Source organism: Archocentrus centrarchus, chromosome 20 (genome assembly GCF_007364275.1).
Source record: "Archocentrus centrarchus isolate MPI-CPG fArcCen1 chromosome 20, fArcCen1, whole genome shotgun sequence".
NCBI lineage: Eukaryota > Metazoa > Chordata > Actinopteri > Cichliformes > Cichlidae > Archocentrus > Archocentrus centrarchus.
The window spans coordinates 22882058-22902995 of record NC_044365.1 but is presented as its reverse complement, the minus strand read 5'-3'; positions in this window follow the sequence as shown (position 1 = coordinate 22902995).

Sequence of the window (20938 nt, the reverse complement as noted above, 5' to 3'; positions counted from 1 at the left end):
TTTCTCTGGTATGCATGAAAATTTTTGTACACAATCCTCAGATCCTCCTGGTCAGAAAAGGCAATCAGACCTATGCCCAATTTTGCACGCCACACGCGCCACCACACCGCAAATGTGCGTTGCGTTTATATGGGGAGCCAACAATTTACTTTCTCAGACATGCATGCAATTCGAGACAAACATTCTTTACCCCAGCACGATCAAAAAAGTCAATGACACCCATGTCCACATTCCCACAGGAAATCCGCTAGCTTGGCTTGAAATTCTGTTTTTGCCAATTTTGCACTGTTGGACACCTCGTATTTGCGCGAACTTCTCCTAGGGCATTTGACCCACTAAACCCAAAATGGCTCAGCATTATCTAGAGACATGGGGCATCCAAAGTTATCGAAGGCTTCGTATTCAATTCAACGGGCTTGTCACATGAGGCCCCTGATTTTGGCGTTCGTTTGACCAAAAATTTCTGTCCTCTTTCCTGCCATCAATCGCACGTGCTTTGCCCGATCTGCCCCAAAATGGAATCATTTATGAACACACCTACACTGAATCCATAAGTGGAGAAACAATGGCGATTGCTGCAATAGCGCCCCCTACATAAGAAACTGCAATTTTGTATGGAGGTCCACCGCATTACTTTCTTTGAAATGCATGAAAATTTTTTTACATGTTCTTCAGATACTCCTGATCAGAAAAGTCAATCAGACCTATGCCCTTTTTTGCACGCTGCAGCCGTGACCACCACCCCAATGTCAACATGACGTCACTATGGAGAAACCACAACCTTGTCACACGTATTGCACAATCACTCACGCACTCTTTCTGCACTTTGCTTGCCATTTCCTTTCCCTTATGTACTGGACAAGACTTAATTTAGATTTGTGGATTCAGAGCAACAAGTGCACTAGTGCCCCCTACAGATGGAACAAAAGCATTAGATGGTGGGAATCACATTTAGGTTTTCTGAAATGCATGACAAAAAGGTAGACAACTTCGCAACAGTCAAATAGATAGATTCAACAGTGTTATCATGTCCATCCTTGCCAAGATTTTCATCTTTTGCCAGTGGGGATTACATTTGGCTGAACAGGTGGCTCTCTGACAGCTTGAAGGGGGATCTCAGGTGGCTCGCAGGTGGGTTGCAGGCTGTTTGCAGGGCAGGTTGTTCGCAGGGAAGGCAGGTCGCAGGTTGCAGGAGCAGCGGCTCTCAGGCGGCATGCAGTGGGGTTTGCGGGGCTCGCAGGTGGCTGGCTGGAGATTTGCGGAGCTCGTAGGTGGCTCGCTGGGGGTTCGCGGGGGCTCACTTGCGGCTCGCGCTGGGTTTGGCGGTCGCGCAGGCAGCGAGGGCCGTAAAACGCCGCTTGCGGCTTTAATTAGGCCCGAGCCGACGAAGTCTCGGCGAGGAGCCTATTGGATTCACTACGCCACATACCCCAAAATGCGTTAAAATCCCCACGGTCGCATGGGACGCGGTCGCCAGTGACCCCCGACCTCATAGGGACGTGGGTCAGGTCGAGACGTTTCCGAAAAGGTATGCGTCGGGGTGACTGGGAAAACGCCTAATTGTTTTTGCTCGAATTCTCCATTATTCTTTATTATTAGGCCCGAGCCGACGAAGTCTCGGCGAGGAGCCTATTGGATTCACTATGCCACATACCCCAAAATGCGTTAAAATCCCCACGGTCGCATGGGACGCGGTCGCCAGTGACCCCCGACCTCATAGGGACGTGGGTCAGGTCGAGACGTTTCCGAAAAGGTATGCGTCGGGGTGACTGGGAAAACGCCTAATTGTTTTTGCTCGAATTCTCCATTATTCTTTATTATTATTATTATTATTATTATTATTATTATTATTATTATTATACTTTCTCTCTCTTTGAACCCAAATTTGACCCCCTGAATGTGCACGAAAAGTCACCATTTTTTGCATGGTGGTCAGGTCTGGCGAAAAATTACGTATTTTAATGTCGCCACAAACTAACTCAAAAACACGGCTACACTGCGCCCCCTGGAAATTTCATTTTTCGGGCCCCTATGGGAGAGGCCAAATTCAAGTTTGCCCTAGATTCATGAAATTCTCGTCACACATAGATCATGTCAGGACAAACAAAAAATCCTCTTGAGGCACCCCTGCATGACCCACAGGAAATCCACCAGGTTCACTTGAAATTTGGCTTTTGCCGAGTCAGCAATTTCGCTCACCTTGTATTTGCGCGAACTCCTCCTACAGCATTTGACCCACAAACACCAAAACGGCTCAGCATCATTTAGAGACATAGGGCATCTAAAGTTATCGAAGGCTTCGTATTCATTTCAATTGTCTTGTCACACTAGGCCCCTGAAGTTGGCCTTCGTTTGACCAAAAATTCCGGTCCTCTTTCCTGCCATCAGTCGCACATGCTTTGCCCGATCTGCCCCAAAATGGAATCATTTATGAACACACGTACACTGAATCCATAAGTGCAGAAACCACGTCGATTGATGCCATAGCGCCCCCTACAGAACAAAATGAAAATTTGTATGGGGGTCCACAAAATTAGTTTCTCTGGTATGCATGAAAATTTTTGTACACAATCCTCAGATCCTCCTGGTCAGAAAAGACAATCAGACCTATGCCCAATTTTGCACGCCACACGCGCCACCACACCGCAAATGTGCGTTGCGTTTATATGGGGAGCCAACAATTTACTTTCTCAGACATGCATGCAATTCGAGACAAACATTCTTTACCCCAGCACGATCAAAAAAGTCAATGACACCCATGTCCACATTCCCACAGGAAATCCGCTAGCTTGGCTTGAAATTCTGTTTTTGCCAATTTTGCACTGTTGGACACCTCGTATTTGCGCGAACTTCTCCTAGGGCATTTGACCCACTAAACCCAAAATGGCTCAGCATTATCTAGAGACATGGGGCATCCAAAGTTATCGAAGGCTTCGTATTCAATTCAACGGGCTTGTCACACGAGGCCCCTGAATTTGGCGTTCGTTTGACCAAAAATTTCTGTCCTCTTTCCTGCCATCAATCGCACGTGCTTTGCCCGATCTGCCCCAAAATGGAATCATTTATGAACACACCTACACTGAATCCATAAGTGGAGAAACAATGGCGATTGCTGCAATAGCGCCCCCTGCAGAAGAAACTGAAATTTTGTATGGAGGTCCACCGCATTGGTTTCTTTGAAATGCATGAAAATTTTTTTACATGTTCGTCAGATACTCCTGATCAGAAAAGTCAATCAGACCTATGCCCTATTTTGCACGCTGCAGCCGTGACCACCACCCCAATGTCAAGATGACATCATTATGGAGAAACCACAACCTTCTCACACGTATTGCGCAATCACTCACGCACTCTTTCTGCACTTTGCTTGCATTTTCCTTTCCCTTATGTACTGTACAAGACTTCATTTAGATTTGTGGATTCAGAGCAACAAGTGCACTAGTGCCCCCTACAGATGGAACAAAAGCATTAGATAGTGGGAATCACATTTAGGTTTTCTGAAATGCATGAAAAAAGGTAGAAAACTTCGCCACAGTCAAATAGATAGATTCAACGGTGTTATCATGTCCATCCTTGCCAAGATTTTCATCTTTTGCCAGTGGGGATTACATTTGGCAGAACAGTTGGCTCTCTGACAGCTTGAAGGGGGATCTCAGGTGGCTCGCAGGTGGGTTGCAGGCTGTTTGCAGGGCACGTTGTTCGCAGGGAAGGCAGGTCGCAGGTTGCAGGAGCAGCGGCTCTCAGGCGGCATGCAGTGGGGTTTGCGGGGCTCGCAGGTGGCTGGCTGGAGATTTGCGGAGCTCGTAGGTGGCTCGCTGGGGGTTCGCGGGGGCTCACTTGCGGCTCGCGCTGGGTTTGGCGGTCGCGCACGCAGCGAGGGCCGTAAAACGCCGCTTGCGGCTTTAATTATTATTATTATTATTTTTCTTTATTATTATTATTATACTTTCTCTCTCTTTGAACCTAAATTTGACCCCCTGAACATGCGCGAAAAGTCACCATTTTTTGCATGGTGGTCAGGTCTGGCGAAAAATTACGTATTTTAATGTCGCCACAAACTAACTCCAAAACACGGCTCCACAGCACCCCCTGGAAATTTCATTTTTCGGGGCCCTATGGGAGAGGCCAAATTCAAGTTTGCCCTAGAGTCATGAAATTCTCGTCACACATAGAGCATGTCTGGACAAACAATAAATCCTCTTGAGGCACCCCTCCATGACCCACAGGAAATCCACCAGGTTGACTTGAAATTTGGCTTTCGCCGAGTCAGCAATTTCGCTCACCTTGTATTTGCGCGAACTTCTCCTAGAGCATTTGACCCACAAACACCAAAATGGCTCAGCATCATTTAGAGACATAGGGCATCTAAAGTTATCGAAGGCTTCGTATTCAATTCAATGGTCTTGTCACACTAGGCCCCTGAAGTTGGCCTTCGTTTGACCAAAAATTCCCGTCCTCTTTCCTGCCATCAATCGCACATGTTTTGCCCGATCTGCCCCAAAATGGAATCATTTATGAACACACCTACACTGAATCCATAAGTGCAGAAACCATGTCGATTGATGCAATAGCGCCCCCTACAGAACAAAATGAAAATTTGTATGGGGGTCCACAAAATTAGTTTCTCTGGTATGCATGAAAATTTTTTTGCACCATCTTCAGATCCTCCTGGTCAGAAAAGGCAATCAGACCTATGCCCAATTTTGCACGCCACACGCGCCACCACACCGCAAATGTGCGTTGCGTTTATATGGGGAGCCAACAATTTACTTTCTCAGACATGCATGCAATTCGAGACCAACATTCTTTACCCCAGCACGATCAAAAAAGTCAATGACACCCATGTCCACATTCCCACAGGAAATCCGCTAGCTTGGCTTGAAATTCTGTTTTTGCCAATTTTGCACTGTTGGACACCTCGTATTTGCGCGAACTTCTCCTAGGGCATTTGACCCACTAAACCCAAAATGGCTCAGCATTATCTAGAGACATGGGGCATCCAAAGTTATCGAAGGCTTCGTATTCAATTCAACGGGCTTGTCACACGAGGCCCCTGAATTTGGCGTTCGTTTGACCAAAAATTTCTGTCCTCTTTCCTGCCATCAATCGCACGTGCTTTGCCCGATCTGCCCCAAAATGGAATCATTTATGAACACACCTACACTGAATCCATAAGTGGAGAAACAATGGCGATTGCTGCAATAGCGCCCCCTACAGAAGAAACTGCAATTTTGTATGGAGGTCCACCGCATTACTTTCTTTGAAATGCATGAAAATTTTTTTACATGTTCTTCAGATACTCCTGATCAGAAAAGTCAATCAGACCTATGCCCTTTTTTGCACGCTGCAGCCGTGACCACCACCCCAATGTCAACATGACGTCACTATGGAGAAACCACAACCTTGTCACACGTATTGCACAATCACTCACGCACTCTTTCTGCACTTTGCTTGCCATTTCCTTTCCCTTATGTACTGGACAAGACTTAATTTAGATTTGTGGATTCAGAGCAACAAGTGCACTAGTGCCCCCTACAGATGGAACAAAAGCATTAGATGGTGGGAATCACATTTAGGTTTTCTGAAATGCATGAAAAAAGGTAGACAACTTCGCGACAGTCAAATAGATAGATTCAACAGTGTTATCATGTCCATCCTTGCCAAGATTTTCATCTTTTGCCAGTGGGGATTACATTTGGCAGAACAGGTGGCTCTCTGACAGCTTGAAGGGGGATCTCAGGTGGCTCGCAGGTGGGTTGCAGGCTGTTTGCAGGGCAGGTTGTTCGCAGGGAAGGCAGGTCGCAGGTTGCAGGAGCAGCGGCTCTCAGGCGGCATGCAGTGGGGTTTGCGGGGCTCGCAGGTGGCTGGCTGGAGATTTGCGGAGCTCGTAGGTGGCTCGCTGGGGGTTCGCGGGGGCTCACTGGTGGCTCGCGCTGGGTTTGGCGGTCGCGCAGGCAGCGAGGGCCGTAAAACGCCGCTTGCGGCTTTAATTATTATTATTATTATTATACTTTCTCTCTCTTTGAACCCAATTTTGACCCCCTGAACATGCGCGAAAAGTCACCATTTTTTGCATGGTGGTCAGGTCTGGCGAAAAATTACGTATTTTAATGTCGCCACAAACTAACTCAAAAACACGGCTACACTGCGCCCCCTGGAAATTTCATTTTTCGGGCCCCTATGGGAGAGGCCAAATTCAAGTTTGCCCTAGATTCATGAAATTCTCGTCACACATAGATCATGTCAGGACAAACAAAAAATCCTCTTGAGGCACCCCTGCATGACCCACAGGAAATCCACCAGGTTCACTTGAAATTTGGCTTTTGCCGAGTCAGCAATTTCGCTCACCTTGTATTTGCGCGAACTCCTCCTACAGCATTTGACCCACAAACACCAAAATGGCTCAGCATCATTTAGAGACATAGGGCATCTAAAGTTATCGAAGGCTTCGTATTCATTTCAATTGTCTTGTCACACTAGGCCCCTGAAGTTGGCCTTCGTTTGACCAATAATTCCGGTCCTCTTTCCTGCCATCAATCGCACATGCTTTGCCCGATCTGCCCCAAAATGGAATCATTTATGAACACACCTACACTGAATCCATAAGTGCAGAAACCACGTCGATTGATGCCATAGCGCCCCCTACAGAACAAAATGAAAATTTGTATGGGGGTCCACAAAATTAGTTTCTCTGGTATGCATGAAAATTTTTGTACACAATCCTCAGATCCTCCTGGTCAGAAAAGGCAATCAGACCTATGCCCAATTTTGCACGCCACACGCGCCACCACACCACAAATGTGCGTTGCGTTTATATGGGGAGCCAACAATTTACTTTCTCAGACATGCATGCAATTCGAGACAAACATTCTTTACCCCAGCACGATCAAAAAAGTCAATGACACCCATGTCCACATTCCCACAGGAAATCCGCTAGCTTGGCTTGAAATTCTGTTTTTGCCAATTTTGCACTGTTGGACACCTCGTATTTGCGCGAACTTCTCCTAGGGCATTTGACCCACTAAACCCAAAATGGCTCAGCATTATCTAGAGACATGGGGCATCCAAAGTTATCGAAGGCTTCGTATTCAATTCAACGGGCTTGTCACACGAGGCCCCTGAATTTGGCGTTCGTTTGACAGAAAATTTCTGTCCTCTTTCCTGCCATCAATCGCACGTGCTTTGCCCGATCTGCCCCAAAATGGAATCATTTATGAACACACCTACACTGAATCCATAAGTGGAGAAACAATGGCGATTGCTGCAATAGCGCCCCCTACAGAAGAAACTGCAATTTTGTATGGAGGTCCACCGCATTACTTTCTTTGAAATGCATGAAAATTTTTTTACATGTTCTTCAGATACTCCTGATCAGAAAAGTCAATCAGACCTATGCCCTTTTTTGCACGCTGCAGCCGTGACCACCACCCCAATGTCAACATGACGTCACTATGGAGAAACCACAACCTTGTCACACGTATTGCACAATCACTCACGCACTCTTTCTGCACTTTGCTTGCCATTTCCTTTCCCTTATGTACTGGACAAGACTTCATTTAGATTTGTGGATTCAGAGCAACAAGTGCACTAGTGCCCCCTACAGATGGAACAAAAGCATTAGATGGTGGGAATCACATTTAGGTTTTCTGAAATGCATGAAAAAAGGTAGACAACTTCGCGACAGTCAAATAGATAGATTCAACAGTGTTATCATGTCCATCCTTGCCAAGATTTTCATCTTTTGCCAGTGGGGATTACATTTGGCAGAACAGGTGGCTCTCTGACAGCTTGAAGGGGGATCTCAGGTGGCTCGCAGGTCGGTTGCAGGCTGTTTGCAGGGCAGATTGTTCGCCGGGAAGGCAGGTCGCAGGTTGCAGGAGCAGCGGCTCTCAGGCGGCATGCAGTGGGGTTTGCGGGGCTCGCAGGTGGCTGGCTGGAGATTTGCGGAGCTCGTAGGTGGCTCGCTGGGGGTTCGCGGGGGCTCACTGGCGGCTCGCGCTGGGTTTGGCGGTCGCGCAGGCAGCGAGGGCCGTAAAACGCCGCTTGCGGCTTTAATTATTAGGGCCCGAGCACGAACTGTGCGAAGGCCCTATTGTAATTGCTTCGTTTATTATTTTTTTTTTTTTTATTATTTTTTTTATTTTTATTATTATTCAGGCAAATGAATTGGCTTTTTGGGGGCTTTATCATATTCAAAAACTCATGAAACTTTGCACATGCGTCACACCTGGTGAAAATTTAAGTATTTTAATGGGCTCGGGCAAGGGCGCGCCCAAATGGCTCGCTAGCGCCCCCTAAACTGGAGCCCCACCGCTGTGTTTCACGTACATGAATGAAACTTCATACACATGTATATCATGTCCAGGCGCACAAAAAATCCTCTTGGAGCCATGCCCTAAACCCAACAGGAAGTCCGCCATTTTGAATTAATTATGCAAATTTGGCGATTTGCAGCCCTCACACTTTTTCTAATAACTCAGAGGTTTTAGACGTTATCATCTTCATATTTGGTTTGTCTAACCTACACCCCCAGGGGAATCTAAATCTCGAAAATGGTGAGTTTTTGCCAAGGGGGAGGGGTCCTTATGCCCCTTTGAACTTTGATCATTCGCCATGAAATTTTGATTGCCTCTCATTCATACCTACATGATCCAATGTGCATCAAACTTCTCCAGTAGGATGAGGGTGCCCCCCTGAACACATACATATGACAATATTTAATATCAGTCGCAGCGCCACCTAGTGGGAACAGGAAATGTCATATTTTACACTTGGAGGTCCAGCTCCAAGGTGGTTTAGCAGAACCATCTCAAATTTCACCTGGAAAGCCTTAAGAAGTTGGACTTACTGTGTTTTCAAAACTGTGAGTTTTTGACAAAAGGGCGTGACCCTTATGGGACGGCAAAGTTCGATGATTCGCCATGAACACAAAAATGGCTGTAACTCAAAGCCAACTTGCCCAATCTGGCTCAAACTTCAGTGGTGTGATAAGCATGCTGCCCTGAACACACTCATATGCATAAAGTCCATAAACGTTAGAGCGCCGCCTAGTGGCAGCTCGGAATATCTTAAAATAGCAAGTTTTTTGAGTAGCCCCGGAGCTACGTTTTATCTACATGTATGAAAATGTACATGCTCATGTAACATCCTAAGACGTACAAAAAAGTCTCTTGGACCCATACCCTAAACCCTACAGGAAGTCGGCCATCTTCAATTGAAGGTGTCAATTTTTGCGATTTCCACGCCTGCTATTTGAACGAACTTGTCCTAGGGCATTTCACCCAGTGACACCAAATTGGCTCCAGATCATCTACACAAGTATCCCATCAAAAGTTATTCAGGGTTTTGTAGAATATTGAACGGTGTTGCCATGGCAACCCTCTGAATTTGGACTTTTTTCAATTTCAAATTCACAGAGATTCTAAACATCAGCCCCTGGGCTGTGCTTTCTCTATGTACCTGAAAATGTGCCTGCTGATGTAAGATGCTAACATCTACAAAAAACTCTCTTGGACCGATAGCCCAAACCCAACAGGAAGTCAGCCACGTTTACTTTAAAGTGTCATTTTTGCAGCATTTTTCGCCTTTTTCAGGCCTTTTTGCCTCAACTCCTCCTAGGGCATTTGACCCAGTGAGACCAAAATGGCTCCAGATCATCCACACAAGTAGCCCATCAAAAGATATTCATGGTTTTGTAGAATATTGAACGGTGTTGCCGTAGCAACCCTCTGAATTTGGACTTTTTTTCCATTTCAGGCCCAGATAGGTTCTAAACATCAGCCCCAGGGCAGTGCTTGGTCTGTGTACCTGAAATCGTGCATGCTGAAGTAACATCCTAACACGTACAAAAAAGTCTCTTGGACCGATAGCCGAAATCCAACAGGAAGCCTCACATGTTCTAATTAAGGTGTCATTTTTGCAGCATTTTTCACATTTTTCAGGCCTGCTATTTGAATCATCTTCTACTACAGCTTTTCATCCAGTCACACCAAAATGGCTCCAGATCATCTACACAAGTAGCCCATCAAAAGATATTCATGGTTTTGTAGAATATTGAACGGTGTTGCCGTAGCAACCCTCTAAATGTGGGATTTTACTCATATACCACAGTGCACCAAATTGTTACATCTCTGACATACATTGTCCGATCTGCCTCAAACTTCACAGGCTTAATGGGAGGGTAAGGGAGACCGGACACACCCCTCTATCAGCTTTGTTTCACACTCATAACGCCACCTAGTGGCAACAGGAAATCAGTAGGACACTGATACTCATCATCCTATGGTCATTACAGTTTCATTGATGGCTGCAGGCATTACATAGAGCATTGTGACATATTAATTAGTGGGCACTCACCGACGCCACCTAGTGGAAGCGGGAGACGATCGACGCGAAGTACGGCTAGCCTGCTGAGCCGTCAGCAGCCGGGTGAGCCAGCTACTCTCTCGTCTGCGAGAACCTCCGAGCGCGGTTCGGCTGGAGCGTGCCACGGGTCGACGCGCGGCTTGGCTGGAGCGCGCCAGGGGTCGACGCGCGCCGGGTGCGAGGGCCCGCTCATCGCCGCTTGCGGCTTTAATTATTATTAATATTATTATTATTATTATACTTTCTCTCTCTTTGAACCCAATTTTGACCCCCTGAACATGCGCGAAAAGTCACCATTTTTTGCATGGTGGTCAGGTCTGGCGAAAAATTACGTATTTTAATGTCGCCACAAACTAACTCAAAAACACGGCTACACTGCGCCCCCTGGAAATTTCATTTTTCGGGCCCCTATGGGAGAGGCCAAATTCAAGTTTGCCCTAGATTCATGAAATTCTCGTCACACATAGATCATGTCAGGACAAACAAAAAATCCTCTTGAGGCACCCCTGCATGACCCACAGGAAATCCACCAGGTTCACTTGAAATTTGGCTTTTGCCGAGTCAGCAATTTCGCTCACCTTGTATTTGCGCGAACTCCTCCTACAGCATTTGACCCACAAACACCAAAATGGCTCAGCATCATTTAGAGACATAGGGCATCTAAAGTTATCGAAGGCTTCGTATTCATTTCAATTGTCTTGTCACACTAGGCCCCTGAAGTTGGCCTTCGTTTGACCAATAATTCCGGTCCTCTTTCCTGCCATCAATCGCACATGCTTTGCCCGATCTGCCCCAAAATGGAATCATTTATGAACACACCTACACTGAATCCATAAGTGCAGAAACCACGTCGATTGATGCCATAGCGCCCCCTACAGAACAAAATGAAAATTTGTATGGGGGTCCACAAAATTAGTTTCTCTGGTATGCATGAAAATTTTTGTACACAATCCTCAGATCCTCCTGGTCAGAAAAGGCAATCAGACCTATGCCCAATTTTGCACGCCACACGCGCCACCACACCGCAAATGTGCGTTGCCTTTATATGGGGAGCCAACAATTTACTTTCTCAGACATGCATGCAATTCGAGACAAACATTCTTTACCCCAGCACGATCAAAAAAGTCAATGACACCCATGTCCACATTCCCACAGGAAATCCGCTAGCTTGGCTTGAAATTCTGTTTTTGCCAATTTTGCACTGTTGGACACCTCGTATTTGCGCGAACTTCTCCTAGGGCATTTGACCCACTAAACCCAAAATGGCTCAGCATTATCTAGAGACATGGGGCATCCAAAGTTATCGAAGGCTTCGTATTCAATTCAACAGGCTTGTCACACGAGGCCCCTGAATTTGGCGTTCCTTTGACCAAAAATTTCTGTCCTCTTTCCTGCCATCAATCGCACGTGCTTTGGCCGATCTGCCCAAAAATGGAATCATTTATGAACACACCTACACTGAATCCATAAGTGGAGAAACAATGGCGATTGCTGCAATAGCGCCCCCTACAGAAGAAACTGCAATTTTGTATGGAGGTCCACCGCATTACTTTCTTTGAAATGCATGAAAATTTTTTTACATGTTCTTCAGATACTCCTGATCAGAAAAGTCAATCAGACCTATGCCCTTTTTTGCACGCTGCAGCCGTGACCACCACCCCAATGTCAACATGACGTCACTATGGAGAAACCACAACCTTGTCACACGTATTGCACAATCACTCACGCACTCTTTCTGCACTTTGCTTGCCATTTCCTTTCCCTTATGTACTGGACAAGACTTAATTTAGATTTGTGGATTCAGAGCAACAAGTGCACTAGTGCCCCCTACAGATGGAACAAAAGCATTAGATGGTGGGAATCACATTTAGGTTTTCTGAAATGCATGAAAAAAGGTAGACAACTTCGCGACAGTCAAATACATAGATTCAACAGTGTTATCATGTCCATCCTTGCCAAGATTTTCATCTTTTGCCAGTGGGGATTACATTTGGCAGAACAGGTGGCTCTCTGACAGCTTGAAGGGGGATCTCAGGTGGCTCGCAGGTGGGTTGCAGGCTGTTTGCAGGGCAGGTTGTTCGCAGGGAAGGCAGGTCGCAGGTTGCAGGAGCAGCGGCTCTCAGGCGGCATGCAGTGGGGTTTGCGGGGCTCGCAGGTGGCTGGCTGGAGATTTGCGGAGCTCGTAGGTGGCTCGCTGGGGGTTCGCGGGGGCTCACTGGCGGCTCGCGCTGGGTTTGGCGGTCGCGCAGGCAGCGAGGGCCGTAAAACGCCGCTTGCGGCTTTAATTATTTTTTTGTTTGTTTGCTTTGGTCGACCGGCAGCCAGGGACTTTGCTTGATACCCGTGCTGCAGACATCCATCTCTAGTATGCAAAAGTATTATTGGCTGTTCATTACTCTGTTGCAATTTACCCTGGGAAATTGTGGTCTCTTTACAGCTTCAATAACTTACTGGAGTTCATTTTTATCAAACATTTGTTGCAATTTAATTTTGTGCATCAAGTGCAACATAACTGCATGGGAAAATCTTGTTTTTGCCAACCTTGATTGGTTTGCCTTCTCACATTCTTGCTGTGATGTATTACATGCACTTCAGTCTGTGTTGGCACACTGTGATATAATGGATAGGTGTGGGCAGAGATGAGAACTTTCTGCAGAGATTCCACAGTGGATAGATGATTGATCATTACAGCGGTAGAGCCACAAATCTGTCATGAAAAATGCTGCTTTCTGTTTTCACCTTTTAAACAGCAGGTTAGTTGAGTTCTTTCTATCACTTTTGAGGTATTTACTGTTGTTCCTTTTGTTTAGCCATCATCTCAAAAGGGCCAAGGACACTGAATTCAATTTAGATTTTGCAAGTTAGAAAATGAGAATGCCTTGAACTATTATTGTCTTCAACTGAAAAAGGGGAAGTAAATGATTTAATCGACTTGTAGTGATGGGTACCCATGTCACGTTCATCACCAGCATGTAACTTTGTGTCCTTGCACCAATCCCTCTTCTGATTTCCTCTTCATGCTCATGTCCAAAGGCCAACAATCTGACCTCCAGCTGAACACACTTTGTTTGTGCTTCCTCTTTGAGGGCTTTGAAGAGAGTTGTCGGGAGCACGCCCCTCATGCAATATTCATAAGGCAAGCTCCCCATTGATTCAGCTGCTGTTTAATCTCAGCAGTGGCACGATATTTTCCCACGTCAAAGTCACCGTCACCAATCCCTCGGCTTCAGCTGTCACACAGAATTACCTGCTCCACCCTGCACCAACTGAGGTGACTTCAGGGATATGGTGGGAAGATTAGACACTTTTCTTAACAATAGCAAGTGAGACTATCAGAGCTGAAACAACCTGAGCAAAGTTTATTACAGTATTAGTCTGTGAAGGACATTGTTACTTCTTAACTGTGACTTCAAAAATCAAAACATTTTTAAAAAATCAAAAATCAAATTTAAATCGAAATCTCATTTAATCTGTATGTATTATGTATTAATTCCATTTCAGTTTTAAAAGTACAAACACTGACTTTTGTGTGTGTGTGTGGGGGGGGGGGGGGGGGGGGGGGGGTGTAACTTACTTTCTTTTTGACTTACTTTTTTGATGGTTTTGCTCTCAGGATGTGCTCTTAGTGTAATGTAAAAGAAAGCATGCAAAGTATTGAGAGAGTCTTTGGGAAATGGTGCAAACTTGTGCACTTGTGTAACTGGTGTTAGACGCCACTTACACTGATCCCACTAACCTTTCATGTCTATATCATATGCAAACACTGTAACTGTACTCCTGTAAACTGTAGATTTAAAACAGCTACAAATAATGTTTTATCTCATAATCTGCAGCTCCTTTTGCCTTTATGGCATTTTCAATGATTTTCAGGTAGCTGTACCTGTGCAGTCCACAACTGCATGGGTTTTGGGTGCATCAGGCAGTTTCTTCCAGATTAAAAGCAGAAAATATACATGAGCTGACAAGCACCAAACAAACACTGTTGGTAACTAGTTGTACATAGTGGATTATTCAGCTCAAAACCTGAGCTAAAGCCTATGTCACACACATCTGGAGACCGAATTCGTGAAACCAGCCTCCAGAAACTTCCTGTTGCTAGGGAAAAATGTGTATTCCCCAACCAATTGAGTGGTTGCTGGCTGTTGCCTGGTGAAATCAGTTGCAAAGAGGGTGCTGTGCCGAAAACCTCCCTGTGATTGTTTTGGTCACTAGCAGATTCCACAGTCACCTGTAGTTTACATGGAAGACGCAGATTTGTCTGCAAACACTGGCCAACTGCTCATGGAGCAGTAGTGAAACTTGATAAAGTCCAGCGCATACTGGTTTGCGTCCCACGTTTCATAGTTTCACTATGACTTGGCAAGTAGTTGGCCAGTGTTTGTGTGGAAGTCAGTGTCTTCCATGCAAACTACAGGCAATGGTGGCAGTCTGCTAGTGACCAAAGCAACTGCAAGGAGCTTTTCGGTCTAGAAGGGTATGAATGCTGCTTTACTTTAGAGAAACATGATTCCAAATCCATGATAAAGCCATTTTCAGATATGAACTCCAGAAAATGTTGAGAGAATCAGGTCAAGAGCACACAGCAGCTGAGTTCTCACTACTGGAATACTCAACCAATATGCAAATTTAAATGTGTATATTTATTTATATTTATTGCACATCACATGGACTTTGTACTAGGGACCAGACAAGTCAAAGACAGGTCAATATCCGTTCTGAATACACTGGACATTTACAGTATGCACTTCAGTCGGGCAATGGCTACAAAAGTTCAGAAATGTTTTTCAGCTATGTTTTTTTGCCATGTGTCACATTGAAATCTATGTTCAAAACTAGAAAAATATTAAATATGTTAATTTATGACTTTAATATCTTGTTAAAGCTAGCATTGCACAGGGTTCCCATAATGCACTGAGTGTTTCTTTTCATTCACCTCTTTTTACTCTGTTTATATACCACTCCACATTTAATCATTAGTTATTATTAATGTCTGGCTCTCTTCCACAGCGTGTCTTTTGTCCAGTCTCTCTCCCCTCAGCCCCAACAGTTCATGGCAGATGAATCCCCCCCTCCCTAAGCCTTCTTCTGCTGGAGGGTTCTTCCTGTTAAAAGGGAGTTTTTCCTTCCCACTGGCACCAAGTGCTTGCTCATAGGGGGCTGTTTTGACTGTTGGGTTTTCTCTGTAATTGTTGTATTGTCATTACCTTACAATATAAAGCACCTTGAGGTGACTGTTTGTTGTGATTTGGTGCTATATAAATAAAATTGATTTTATTAAAATGGTGCTTTTGTATCATTGAATGATCACCGTCTGAGAAGTGTACCCTGACACAAACACTGACAGCAGCTGTGTACTTGATAGAATGATGGTCCCATATTTATCCACAATGAATGCAGTCATACCAGCATTATCGACCACCTACAGTTTGACTAATTGAAAAAGGCTTGGATCTTTAAATATTTCATCGGAGACATTAGTTATAGGATCAAAATGAGCTTTTATTTGATCGTAATGACCCCCAAAGCTTAAGGACTACCTCACCACGGAAGCTTTCTCTGTGCAGCGAGGGAGCACTCACTCAGCTAATGACATTCACAAGTCCATCAGCAGCTTGGCGCAGTGGTCACTATCAGACCACAGACGTTATGAGAAAAAAACTGCACAGAAGAAAATGTATTGCTCATTTTCGCCTGAAAATGAGCAATACAAGTGAGTGAGGTGGGTTCTCTGTAATTTATAGCAAAAACTGTATTATTCATGCTGCTAGACAGGGAGAAGTGCTGTGAGCTATCATAATGTATGCTGGTGCATTCAAAATTTTAAGTAGTATAAATGTCATATTTACTGGTACATTTATGCAAATTGGGTTATTATGATGATCTTAATATTATGAGATAAGTTAGTTTAGCTGTGTATCAAATGTGAAGTCATTTGTGCTGTAGCAATCTACACTGTACCCAAATGCACCCCCCCAAAAAAAAAAAGTGAGTTTGTTTGATGAGTGTTATTGCTGTGGTTTGGACTCAGGCACAGTACACATGTAGTGTGATCACTACCCACATCCAAGCATGGAACTCCAACTGCTGTGTTAAGAAATTGATAAAATATGTGAAAGGTGAGTTTGCCACTGTTTCCCCAGTTAAGCCACACAATGCATAAAATCATGAATGTTGTCCTCTTTAGGAGCACTTTTCATGAACATGTGCATGTATGAAAGGGAGTGTAACGGAGAGTAGAACTGAGCTGTGACAAACTGATGGGTACCCAGGCCTGGTGAAGGAGGGCAATTGTATTTGGTCCAAGGAAAGTTTATTGTATTTTAGTTTGATGGAGCCACAAGTGATCATATTTGGCCGAGAGGGTGTAGTGCTAAGGGTTAAGATATTAGCCAATGCTAGCAAGCTAATTTAGCAAGGTGCCTCGACTCTGGGGGTGCATTGCTGTGAGGTCCATGAGGACTGGAGCCAGCTTCAAGTGGCCATTCGAAGAACTCTAGCTTTTAGAACTCCTACATGGGTTTTATTTTTCAGACACTTGGATATAACCACAGAATAACCACAGAATTAGCTGGGAGCTCTTCAGAGCTGAGGGCAACTGGAGATTCAGTGTTCCTCATAATGATTTCATCAACAGCACAAGAGTAAATGTATTTACTTTCCATCACTGATAAAGATGTGTGCTCATCCCACGGATCAAATAAGCAATCATATCCCCAAAGTTTACTGAGTTTTCAGTGACTCAGATAAACCACATATAAAGTACAACAGGAAATTTAAAAGTGTCCCCATAATCATTTCATTTTCTGTTGACCTGAATAGGTAAACACTGCGCAGCTAACAGGAGTAATATAAATGTAATTGTTGCTATTAGTGTGACAATGAGCATATTGAAGGTTTCCATGGAAAGTGTAGAAAATTATCAGGGTTGAAGGCAGAGGGCCACAGGTGATGGTTTTTTCTTTTTGTTTTTTCTCTCATGGTCGGTCTTTGTTGTCCTGTTTGATAACTAACTCATCATCACATCTAGTCTTCAGAGACACTTTCTCTGATTTCTAAGTGCAAGCCAAGTCCAAAACTCTGCATCTGTCATTCACATCCAAATATAGCTTACACAAGTACTCAGTAATAAAAAGAGTATCTTATCAATGTTGCCTCTGGCATTTCAATGGAGATCAAAGAGCTGCATGGCAGAAATGTCAGTGTTTACTAAATATTTCATCTATTCGACGTGACCACTGAATAGTCGGGTAAAATCTCTGAGGAGTAAAATGTACGACCAAATTAGCAGTTCAATTTCCATATCAAAAGTGACTGCAGCTTCATAGCTCACTTGGGTGGGGTTGCAAAACAGTGCAAAGAGGGAAAAAACAAATCTCTGTGTTGTTTCTTTTTGCCTTATATATCGTCTGATTATGTAGTGATGATATGAATTGAAACCCAGTTGTCACTTCAACTGCAACATATAACATTTAAAAAATTGTGAAAGAAATAGGTTTTTTTTTTTTATTGCATTTAGCTATAATTAGAAAGGTGCATTTGTAGTGGAGTGACAACTTTAGGCTTTAGGGATTGGGTGACTCATTGGTGAAGTGGTTAACAGTCTTGACTCACAGCAAGAAGGTTCTGGGTTTAAACCTACTTGTTGGATGATGCCTTTCTAACTCTGACTGTATGAGTTTCTTCCAGGTACTCCAGCCTCCTTCCACAGCCCAATAACATGCATGTTAATTTAGATTAATTAGTAATGATGTGAGAATGTGAGGTTTTCTATCGTTGCGAAACCAGTTACCTGTCTAGGGTTGGGTGGATAGGCAACTTTCTGAAACAGCAATTTTAGCAACTCTGTCATCACGGCTATCATTCCCCCTTTCTGATAGGCTGTCCCTAACAAACAGAAGGTTTGAACAACACGGAGGTTTGTGTGTTGGAGATGACCATATTAAGGGTATCTGTTCTCTCATTTGTCTAATAAAGATTTTGGCTCGTAGGGATTGACGTCTTTATTTTAAATTTTAGCCATGATTAATGTACAGCACCAGTCAAAAACATTTGTCTGGTACTGTATGTGCAGAAAGTTGAAAGCAGAAATGTAGATTGTTTTCACTCAAAATTTTAAGTGATTTTAACTTTCTGCACGTACACTTTTTACTTTGTAATAGTAATATAAACCTCCTGAGACCTGAGCTCTTGTTTGGGGTACGTTTATAGTTTATCCTAGCCATTTGGGACTAGTTGGGACTTGATGAACTTAACTTTGAACAGGAAGTGGATATGTCATTACATAATTGTTATATTCATAAAAGAGCACCAGAGGTGGCAAAAGTACAGACATTCTGTACTTAAGTAGAAGTACAGATACTTGTATTAAAAAATACTCTGGTAAAACCTGAAGTACTGATTCAACTTTTTACTCAAGTAAAAGTGAAAAAGTACAGACTCTGAAAAGTACTCAAAGTAAGAAAGTAAAAAGTAGATATTTGGAGGATGTTTCTACCAGCTATTTTTGTGCAAAGCTAACTGAACCTTGTGCTAAATTAATGTAATAATAAAACAATATTAGTACATGGGAATACAAGGTTTACTTCAATATAAATTATAATTGTGTCATGGTTGTGGGCTGGTGGCCCAGGGTTTGAGTTCCTTTAGTTTCATTTTGTTATATTTTTCGCCTGTTGGCTGTTATTTTCTAGATCCTTAGTTTGTGTTAGGGTTTTTGTTTTATTGTATGTTGTTCTGGGTTTCATGTTAGGTTTTGGTTCCACTTCCTGTTTTATTTTGATAGTGTCATGTTCCTTGTGTGTCGTGTTCAGTTTTGCTTCCCCCTGTCTCGTTTGCTGATTATGGTCAGCTGTTTTCCCACCTGTTACTCCCCTCATTACCCTTGTGTATTTATTGCCTGCTCTTGTCTTTGTCCTTTGTCAGGTCCTAAGTCTATTTACGTTTAGGTTAACGTTCGTGCTGAGTGTTTTGAGTTTTCAAGTATTTGGTTTTTCGTGTAGCTGGCCTCTGTCTAGTTTTGTGATTTGGATTTTTCAATAAACGTTAAGTATTATTCAGCTCTCGTGTCACGTCCTGCTCTGAGGTCCTCTCTGCCCTGCCTGCAACACCCAGCCGTGACAGTAGGACCTGACCCGGATATGGACCTTGCGGACAACGAGCTACGAGAGCGTCAGAAGGTAATGGAATATTACCAAGAAGAAGAAATGAGGTGGAAACCTTGGCTCACCCCGGACCGCGTGTCTAAGCGCTCTCCACCTCAGCCCCGAGTTTCGCCACAGCAGCTGACTCCTCCACCAGTTGCAACTCCTTCACCTGTTCCGACATCGATCGCAGTGGGTGGGTTTGTCTCTTTGCCCTCACCACAGATTATACCGTCAGCCTCACTGCCACAGCAGCGGACCGGTTCACCGGATATCTCCTCGCCGCTCCCCTGTCCAGCCGCTAGAAGAAGGAAATGTGGCTCTCATCGGAGAAAACGGCAGCCTTCGTCTGCCTCACCTGCAACTACTGCACCGCCCCAGCCGGGCTTCGCTGCGCGGCATGTGCAGTTACTGGACAATTCTGCCCTCTCGCTTGTGTGCGCCGGCACCACAGACACTGTGAGTAAACCTTTTGTTATGCCGGCTGATTCTCAGAACGGGTTATCAGAGACTGTACCTAATAGAATGGCTACTGGAGGTAGCAAGTTTTCCAAACTGGCTAAAGACTCGGGTTATGCCTCTTCTGCTGCTAGGTCAGCTAAGGACAAAACCATTGTGAATGTCTCTCCTGCAACCACTCTTTTGGACAATAAGATGATACAGGATATCATAAACACTGTAACCGTGCTTTGGGAACGATGGAGTGAGCTGCCTGAGGAGGAGGATCGGGAGACAGTGAAACGTGTTGTTCATGGACTAGTGACTGTTTATCCTGGATTTTTGGATTTGCTGCCTGAGTTGGTTAAGGATTTTGTGGTGGAAACTGTTCTCCCCGATTCATTTCCCTCCTCTGCTCACCCTGCTCCAGCCGCAGAGCCCTCTGCTCACCCAGCTCCCTTAGTTCCCTCAGCTCCCTCTGACCCAGCTCCAGCTCACCCAGCTCCCTTAGTTCCCTCAGCTCCCTCTGACTCAGCTCCAGTTCCCTTAGCTTCCTCAGCTCCCTCTGACCCAGCTCCAGCTCCCCCAGCTCCCTTAGCTTCCTCAGCTCCCTCTTACCCAGCTCCCTTAGTTCCCTCAGCTCCCTCTGACCCAGCTCCAGTTCCCTTAGCTTCCTCAGCTCCCTCTGACCCAGCTCCAGCTCCCTCAGCTCCCTTAGCTTCCTCAGCTCCCTCTGACCCAGCTCCCTTAGTTCCCTCAGCTCCCTTAGCTTCCTCAGCTCCCTCTTACCCAGCTCCCTTAGTTCCCTCAGCTCCCTCTGACCCAGCTCCAGCTCACCCAGCTCCCTTAGTTCCCTCAGCTCCCTCTGACCCAGCTCCAGCTCACCCAGCTCCCTTAGTTCCCTCAGCTCCCTCTGACCCAGCTCCAGCTCGCCCAGCTCCCTTAGTTCCCTCAGCTCCCTCTGACCCCGCTCTGTCCCTGTCAGCTGTAGCTCC